General features: G+C 30.5%; 1 pseudogene; it reads right to left on the bottom strand.

Annotated features, from left to right (window-relative positions):
* Positions 1–305: 305 nt before the first annotated feature.
* LOC107017467 lies at positions 306–4096 on the bottom strand (annotated as a pseudogene).
* Positions 4097–10137: the final 6041 nt, after the last annotated feature.

Genomic DNA, 10137 nt, shown 5'->3' on the forward strand with positions numbered 1-10137 from the left:
AATTGTTACATCTTTTTTTTCTTTATTGGTTTTAATTTCTTATTTTGAAAACATGCTTTAAACTTTGTTGTAACTTATTTCTTCAAGATTGTTGTTATAAGGATTTTAGTAATACATGTTAACTAACATATGATTCATAAAAAAAGATATTAAATTTTTCCATAACTTCTCATACTACAAAGTAAAAACAAATATAGATAACGTCAACCTCAATTCATACATACTTATTTTTCATGTCAAGATTACAGAACACACGCACTTACTTATGTCTATAATAAGTATATTAACGTCTTAGAAAGTTGAAATTAAAGAGGTTCACCGGAAAGCCACCTATCAACCATATGTAGGCATTGTTGAGGCTTGTATTCAGGAGGTGTATGACCCGCACCCTAAGTAAATCAATTAAGATGCAAATGTAATCAGGGGTGGATCTAGAAGCCCGAGTATGGATTCAGTCATATCCAGTTATAACTTTTGCCCAAATAGTGTATTAGTATTAATAAGTTTTACTCTCTCCGTCTCATTTTATGTGGCAACATTTGAATAGGCACGGAATTTAAGAAATAATGAAGACTTCGAAATGTTTACCAAATTGCGCTTCAAAAAGTAAACTCATTTTTCTCTCTCTTCATAAATATATTAGAGTACTATGTTTAAAATTAAGTGGGACCAACAAGGATAAAAGAGAAATTACACCTTTAAATATTTACTCCCTCCGTTTCAAAAAGAATGGTCATATTTCCTTTTTAGTCTGTTTCAAAAAGAATCACCCATTTTCTTTTTTGGCAACACTTTAACTTTAACTTTCCACGTAGCATGTTTAAGGCCACAAGATTAAAGGTCATTTTGGTACATTTGACATAACTTTAATTTTGAACCACAAGATTAAAAAGTCTTTTTCTTTTCTTAAACTTCGTTCCAAGTCAAAGTAGGTCATCTTTTTTTAAACGGAGGAAGTAGCATATAAGGAAATGTGACTTTCTTTTTGAGACTGGCCAAAAAGGAAACGGTATCACATAAAATGGGACAAAGAAAATATTAAATACGTACATATATTAAGTTTAGAACTCAATTAATAACATTTGAAATCATCCTTATAAAATTCAGAATATTGGTTTAGGATTGTTGCAATAGGGAATAGTGGTTACCTTAAGAGTTGCATATGTCAACTCATAATCATTTTGTAAATACTTCACCTTGTATCTACATAAACAAAGTAGTACTTATTAGAAAAGTATTGGTACATGTTCTAAAAAAAGACTATGTTGCTCCAACTCTTCAACAATGTCACCATCAGGTGTGCGTGTGTGTCCGACACACTGGTGTAACAATATTTTTAAAGAGTCGGAGCAACTTACAAAAAAGGAACCAACCCTGCAACTTGATCTTGAACAAACCAAGGCTCCCAATCATCTACAATTGGCAATTTCAAAGAGTCTATCCATTCTTCAGTGCTCAAATGAGAAATAAGCATGTCATGGTCACCACTATCAAACAAAAAGTTCATTAAGAAGGACATTATTAAACACGATGAAAAAGAAGAAGAAGAAGAGGAGATAATACCTATAAATTAGGGCTCGACAGGATTTGCTAGAGAGATGACGATGATCATCAATTGAACTTTGGATATCATACACGTATGACTCCGATCTCTTCATACCTTCATGAGTACCATGTTTCATGCTGCTATTGCATCTCACCCACTCCATTATTGTTCCCTGGTTTTATTTACATCACCATTATCATTCAAAGCCATAACATAGAAAATGTATTTGCATATATACCTCGCGGACATTTAGTGCTTTCTGGACAGCTTTATCGTTTGCCCAAATCTCCGAGTATATATAATTATATTGATGGATTTAAAACGTAAACTATGCATATATATATCGATAGAATTAACACAATACATGATGCTACGAAGAGAGAAACAGAGACTTACTCAACACCATTGTCCTGAGTGGACATTGCTCATTAAAAGTGAAAGGTCACACCAATTTTTCTAATATTTGATGCATTTGAATGTTGTTGAGACACTAGATAGATAGATACAATGATGGAGTATTAGGTATAATTATTGAAGTTTTGAAGTGCAAAATTTGATGATCCCTTACCTTTTTTTTAATTTCTGAAGATCATTTAGACATAATATGTTATTCGGATCTATGTCAATGTAATTTCCATTGAAATTTGCTTTAGCGGACTACACAATAACATAAGCAACAAGTTTAGCATAACTATGTTTGACTATCTGCTCTGATACCATGTTGAACTGTGTGTGAGCCTAGCTACCTGATAGATCTTATTTGAAATAAGTCCCATATGATAAGCATATTTGACTCTAATATTCCTGGGATTGTATCTATCTGTTTGAGCATTGCCTTGCATATATATTTCATTACGAATCTGAAATAAGAATATAAAGAAGATCATATACTCATGATGAGCAACTAAAAGTTCAATAATTCATACTTTGATATTCATTTGAGGCTCATTACCAACTTCAATACCTTGAAATCGAATAAAACTCTTGCTAGAAAGCACGCGATAACATACTAAAACACTAATTCTAAATTCACGTACCATCATATATCTTGCGAGTAACCAATGCAATATAAATGCCTGCGTAGGATTCACCACCAACATATAATGGATTCTTGAGATACTCGGGATGATCCATAAGCCACTGAGAAACAACAATTTCGTTCAAACTCATCTCATTAACAAATTCAATAAAAATGTAACAAATCTCTCACCTTTCTAAGGAAGTCATAACTTATAGTTGCAGAGAGTGTATCATTGGAGTTATAAGCTTCTGAAGTCGTTGCATACGAGAATCCAGTACCAGAAGGTTGATCTACATATATTATGTTCGCCCCACCTAGTTATCGAAACCATATTGGTTATATCAATTAATAGACGGATAATTACCATATGATAAAAGAGCAAGCTTACAAAACCTTGTTCCAAGAATGTAAGTTCAACTCCAATTTAGGGAAATTTCCACTAGAATTTGCATAATCAAAGGTAAAAGGGCCTGAAACAAGCATTATTCCAAAGCTTGATTAAAAGATTAATGGAGAATGAGCTTCAACTCGATCTCCCTTATATACACACATTACTAGAAAACTGTAAATTAAATGTAGATTTTACTTGGAATTATATATAAATCTTTCTAGGATAATAACTTTTTTCTTATGTATCGGACACAAGAAAATAAGTTTTAAAAAAAAAACTATTCTTGTTCTTAGGAATCATTTTCATCTTACATAACACATCCTAAGTGATTATTAATCATATCTCCGTGATATTGCACAGTGTGGAGTCAGAAATTTTACAAAGATTCGTTAAAAATAGTAATAAAAATTCTTTTCAAAAAGTAGAACTGGTGAGATTCAAACACACGAGCACTATCTCATTCTAAAGAGGTGAAACCACTAGGGTACAATAGGTTATTGTATTAAGGGTGTCCAAAATATGTTATTTAATCATTTCGTGAATTATTTTACTTAATATATATGATATTTTTCCAACGAAAGATGTCTAATTGGATAGCCTGACTACCATGTGGCTATGCCATTGGTATTGAATACTAAAAGTTGAATACACTATTGATTTATGGATAAGAGATGTTTGCTAAATGATAAATTATTTATATACGTGAAAACATTATATCATTAGAAAGCAATAATTTATACACGTAAATAAAATAAGTGAATTATTTAAAGTTTGAACAAAACTAAAATTGAGATACCAAATTCATATAGAAAGGTAGATAGACCAGAGCAACCAGGACCTCCAGTGAGCCAAATTATGAGAGGATCATTTTGTGGGCCTCTCTCAGATTCTACAAAAATGTAAAATAGCTGCAATTTTTCCTCTTCTCCAACACCAATATAACTAATCATGAAAACAAAAAACAAATTAGTAACTATTTAATTATATATGAAAAGATAAAATATGTATATACTTACCCTGTTTCAAGTTTAAATGGAAGTTGTCCATCGAATTCCGAAAGAGTCTCAACGATGAAGCGTGATGAGACTATATCAGTTAAGAGTAGCATCAGTACAAACACAATAAAAGCTCGCACCATTGGAGTTGAGTAAGGTTGGGCAACGGATCGGGATGTATCGGTACCGGTTCGGTACCGTTTCAGTTTGTTCCGGTTCGTCTCAGTTCGGTTGCCTACGGGACGGAATGGGACATTCTGAAGCGGGACACGGAACGGAACGGACCGACGTACACCGGTACCGATTTATTCCGATTTTGATTAATTAATATTTATTAATTAATTTATATTATATATTTATTAATTAATTTATATTATATATTATATATTTATAAATTATAATTTATATTTTATATTAAATAATAAATACTACCCAAGTAACTCAACTACCCCCTATTAGTATTACATAGTATTACATTCGAGACTTAGTTGAAACAGAACCCTTCCTAGAAGGTGGTTGCGTAAACTATGCACTTTACTAGTAGTTATAAATTGAAATTGTAATTTATAATACAAATTTAAATAAATTAAATTGATATTTTTTAATTTGTTTAATTATTTTATCCTTATTTTTATTTATTTTTTTAAAATTACAAATTTAATTTATTTTAATTACAAGTTATAAATATTACTTATAAATTATAACATATTAATAAATAATAAGTAATAACTTATAAACTTCAAAAGATTTAAATCTTGAAAACTTAATTAGACTAACTTGCAAATTTAATAAGTAAAATTTTTATAAAAAATATCTTTAAAATAACTTAACTAAAAAATTACATTATAAATTTAAAAACTATTAATTTAAACTTAGAAAAATAAAAAAATATTCATATTTTTGTAATTTAAAAAAATTATTTTTTGAAAAAATTAGATATGTCATCCCATTTATCCCATTTCGATTCGTTTCAAATTCATCCCGATATATAATGGGACGGGACGGAACTGAATATCCGTCCCAAATAATTTCGATACCAATCAACGAACTGATCAACTCATTCCCTTCCGATCGGATATCAATTTTTTCTGACACGATGATCATGTTCCGATCCGTTGCTCAGTCTGAGAGTTGAGTGGAATTCACAAAATAATTAGGTGATAGAAGTGTTTTGAAAGTTCTTAGACGTGGCACACTAATATATAGACTTGCAGACAAAGAAGTGAAGAACAATTATTTTGAGGCCTAACATGTCACTTTTGGCCCACGTATGGTCTATTCATAATCACCTTAATACAATAATAAAAAATAGTTGAATCACATTGTTAATTATTATTAAGAAAAGAAATAAATGAATCTTTAAACTATCGTAAATGATATTTAGATATTTTTTATCATATTTTTGAAAATTAGTGCTTCTGTTGCCTAAAAAATAGAGTATGTATGTCTATCACTCTAACGAAAGACTAAATAGGGATACATGGTGCAATTATATCCGTCGATTTGTTATTTAATAAATGTCAAGTCGGTGGATAAGATTATGACACATGTATATTTGTTATAATACAATTTTAATACATATTATAGAAAAAAATAATAAATATGTATAATATAAGTTTTATTGATAGATAATATATTTATCACACATTTTAATACACTTATAATACAATATGTTAATTTCTTACCAAACAAGCATAATATATTTTAAAATAGTTATAATTCATACATATAATATAAAATATTACATATATAATTAACTTTTAATACATATTACAGATTTATCATAAATTTATATATTGCTATAAATAGTAACAAAAAAGTAGCTCTTAAGTTGTTTTTGTACATAATTAAAACGTCAAATTAGAGATCATTTGTATTATTTTGAATGAACTTAGTGGAAAAAGTAATGTGGGGTTAAATAAGTGTTTTCAATATGTGCACCTTTTAAGTAATTTAGAGCTAATTTGTTTGTGGTTATATTATTATTTTAAGAAAAAATCGGCTATGTAGTAATTTAGTTTTTATATTTTTGGGGAAAAATGGGGTATCTATAAAAAAAATTACAAGAAAATTAGTGAAATATATGAGCAATTTGTACAATAGGAGGGACATATATATATTACTTTCATAACAAGGAATACATCAACTTTAAATGATAAAATTAAGGGGTAATTCAGACTCTTTTCGCTGAAAAATTTATATAAATATGACTCTCCATTTAATTCATCTATCAAATTCACATGTCCAGTGCATTGACAAAAAATATCTTTTTGAGACGAGGACAGAGGATATTATTGGTATAAAATATAAATATGCCCTTTAACTTGGCTTCAAATTACATTTATGTTCTTCAACTTTGGGTGTGCACAAGTAGACACTTAAACATGTATAAAGTTGAACTAATAGACACACAATGTCTTACATGGCATCCTACGTGTCGTTTTTTGTCCTACGTGGTGTCCTACGTTTATCATGTCATGCAGGATTCATGTGTCTACTTATACAAGTTTATACAAATTTAAGTGTCTACTTATGCATACCCAAAATTGAAAAATATAAATATAAAATGAGACAAAATTAAAAGACAAATTTATGTATTATGCCGACATTATTTTGGAGCCTAACATTTTAGTTTTGGCCCACGTATGGCTAGTAAGAAAAGTTATTTTAATAATTTGAAAATTTCATAAATAGCTAAGAGTTGAAACATAATGAAGCTTCTTAGTTAAAGTTTGATTAATTACATAATTTAGTTACAATTTGAGTAGCTATTAAGAATATCTTTGTATACCTTAGCGTCATTTTTATACAAATAGGACTTCCTATTTAACTAATGGGCAAATTACATAAGTCACATATTTTTAAGATAAAATTACAATATATTTCTTAAAAGTTTATAATTAAAAAAATTCCTCAAAATGGATACAATAATATAAGCGCTGATAAATTAATCTAATGCACGGGATACGTTAATCGTTAAGTAAGATATACATTTTATATGATACACTAATCTGATGTACATTTTATACATGATACATTAATTTGATGTGTGAGATACACTAATTTGATACGCGAGATATACTAATCTGATGCACGCGGTACATTTTATACATGATACACTAATCTGATGCGCGAGATACACTAATGCGATACGCGAGATACATTAATGTGATGCACGAAAATAGGAAATTTTAAAAATTTATAAAACTTATAGAGAATAATGGTAATAAATATATTAAAAGGTGGAATTTCCGTAGTTAATCATGTAATTAATCTATCAAAGTCACCGGTCCATTAATGCCTTCACAGAAAATATTTTGTTGAGATGAAGGACAATTATTTTGGGGCCTAACATGTTAGTTTTGGTCCATGTCGGGCCATAAAAAAAGTTCTTTCAATAATGTGAAAATTTCATCAATATCTAAAAGTAAAACATAATGAAACTTCTTAACTAAAGTTTGGCTAATTACATAGCGTATCTATAATTTGAGTAGCTATCGAGAATTCAATTTGTATATCTAGCGTAATTTTTAAATATTTATACTAATAGATTGTTTTGATAATGTAAGAGATAGTTGCTTTAATAAGAAACAAGGTTCTTTCAAGTGAAAATGTTGTGTTATAAAATTTGTTGCCTCAAAATAGAATCAAATGATAGATATATCTAAATCTCTCAAAGTTCGAGTCGACTTGGCCTCCTTTAAATGATATTACGTGGTACAAATTTAAATTAATCTAAATAATTATTGGGCACCCCTCCCAAAAAAAAATGTTGATGTTAGACATTTAAGGTCTTATGTCCCATTGTATTAATCTTATGTAAGTTAATTTCTTGCGATATTATTATTGATCAGGTCTTTCAAAAGATATCTACAAGTAAACATCTTTTAAAGGTAAAATTTGAAATCTTAAAAATGATATATGTTACTTGCGATTGCAGATATAATAAAGATAAATAAAGCACAATATGCATTATATTATTAACACAACATGTATAAGTGCATTTAACATAGCACCTTAGCATAATTGTACACATACAAGATAATCAACCATAATTACCTAGTCTTATTCGAGCTTAGATGTTGCATTTGTATGATCAATTCATAATTGATGACACTTGTCCTATCTCATCTGGATCGCGAGGAAATACTCTATTTATCTGAGTTGGCAAGCTTGAAATTGGGGGAAAATGGAGCTCCGATCCACCAAAATTAGTTGCTTCATTTGTATTTGAAGAGCTTGTAACTGCATTATAACGTGCTCTTAGTGTGCGAGGAGTTATTGCATGTGTGTGAGCTGACGATCTTGAAATAGGATGGTATTGGAGTGCTGATCCACGCGAAGTAATTGCTTTATTTGTATTTGATAAGCTTGTAACTCCATTATGGCGACGTGCCCACAATTTGCGAGGAGTTGCCTTTAATTTTACCTGTTGCCACATTTGTGATGGGGAAAAACGATGGAAAATATGAGCAATAATCGTTTGAGAAGGTGAGCTTGAAATGGGGTAAGAACGAATTTTTGATTCACCAGAATCAACTGCTTCATTTGTATTTGGTAAGCTTGTGATTATAATTGGATTATCGCGTTTCCCAAGCTTGGGAAAAGTTGCTTCATTTGGATTGATAAGTGGGCCTCGAGGAATTATTACATTTGTATGAGCTAATGAGCTTGGAATGTGAGAATCCTGGTGTTCTGATCCACTAGAAGTTGCTTCCCCTGTAACTGCATTATGGCGTGCCCCTAGTATGTGAGGAGTTGCTACATTTGCATGATCATTTGGCGACCTTGAAATAGCAAAATATTGATGTCCCGGTTCATCAGAAGTTGTTTCTTCTGTATATGGCAAGCTTGTAACTGTGCTTTGGCGTGATCCTAATACACGAGGAGATTTTGCATTTTCGTGAACCAATAGGCTTGAAACTGGAGAATATTGGACTCCTGATCCACGATAAGTTATTTTATATGTATTTGACAAGCTTGTAATCGCGTTTTGACGTGTCCCTAGTTTGCGAGGAGTTGTTGCATTTCCATGGTTCCAAAAGAGTGGAAATATCGTGAGAAATGCAACTGCATAAAGTAGGATTATTTTGGTCATGATGACTTTGATATATATTTGAGAAATGACCAAATATTGATAAAGAACATGCCTTAATAAAGGTGTTATATATATAAGGAACCAATCTTGGTAATAACCTCCATGTTTTATTTAATTAATAAAAGATTATCATCATTCACTTATGTAAATTAAATATTATACATAGTGTATATCTCTTCCTTGTTATTGTTTCGAATATATTTTGATACATTTGTTAGTTTATCGTTTTCGTGCAAACTTTCTTCCAAAATTTGATGCTCCAATTTTAATGTTAAATATTTGATCATTTCAATAGTTTGTTAGAGTATATTGTATGCAGACCTTATCTTTATCAAAATGTGTCGACAAGAGTATATATCTTTATCAATTGTATCCTTTCGACTAAACTGTGTAGAAAAAAATCATGTGATTGTCTATGATTAGGTTCCACTTAGAACGAGACGCATTGATTTATGATAAAGTGTTTTCAAGATTTACGCCTTTATAACCTTCTCTATCGCCTATCATCGGTATTTAATTTATCGTATAAGCATCTCATCCCCATTTATATATTAAATGTATGTTTACATTTGACTATATGATTAATTAGCATAATTATATCGATCAAGCAAGTGTTTGGAGCTCGAATTTCGAATTATATTTTCTCAATGAAATATAATCGAAGGTTAAAAAAATTGGAATGTGACAAATAAAGTTGTCAAAAAGGGTCAGCCCCTTCAGTCCAAGCCTCGCGGTCAAGGAATTTGATGGGCTAGGTTGGGTTGGTCCTCCATTTGGCAGAGCTTGAAAATGCTCAACCGACCCAATCCAACCCTATAAGGCTCGTGCAATTTATGGCGGGCTAGCCCGTCTTTTTATCATTTTTTTTTCTTTTCAAACTTAAACTTGTGTACATATTTCAAATTAAATACGGGAAACAATTGTGTTGTTTCAATAACACTAGCAAAAGATCTAGTGTGCTTAGCATGTATTTAGGATACTAGATACATGAGATACATGTATCTGGTGTGATGCATATCATATACACGAGTGAGATAAGAGAGTAGCGAGCGAAGTGTGTGTGTGTTGGGTGGGGGGGGGGGGGGG

Source organism: Solanum pennellii, chromosome 4, assembly GCF_001406875.1.
Source record: "Solanum pennellii chromosome 4, SPENNV200".
NCBI lineage: Eukaryota > Viridiplantae > Streptophyta > Magnoliopsida > Solanales > Solanaceae > Solanum > Solanum pennellii.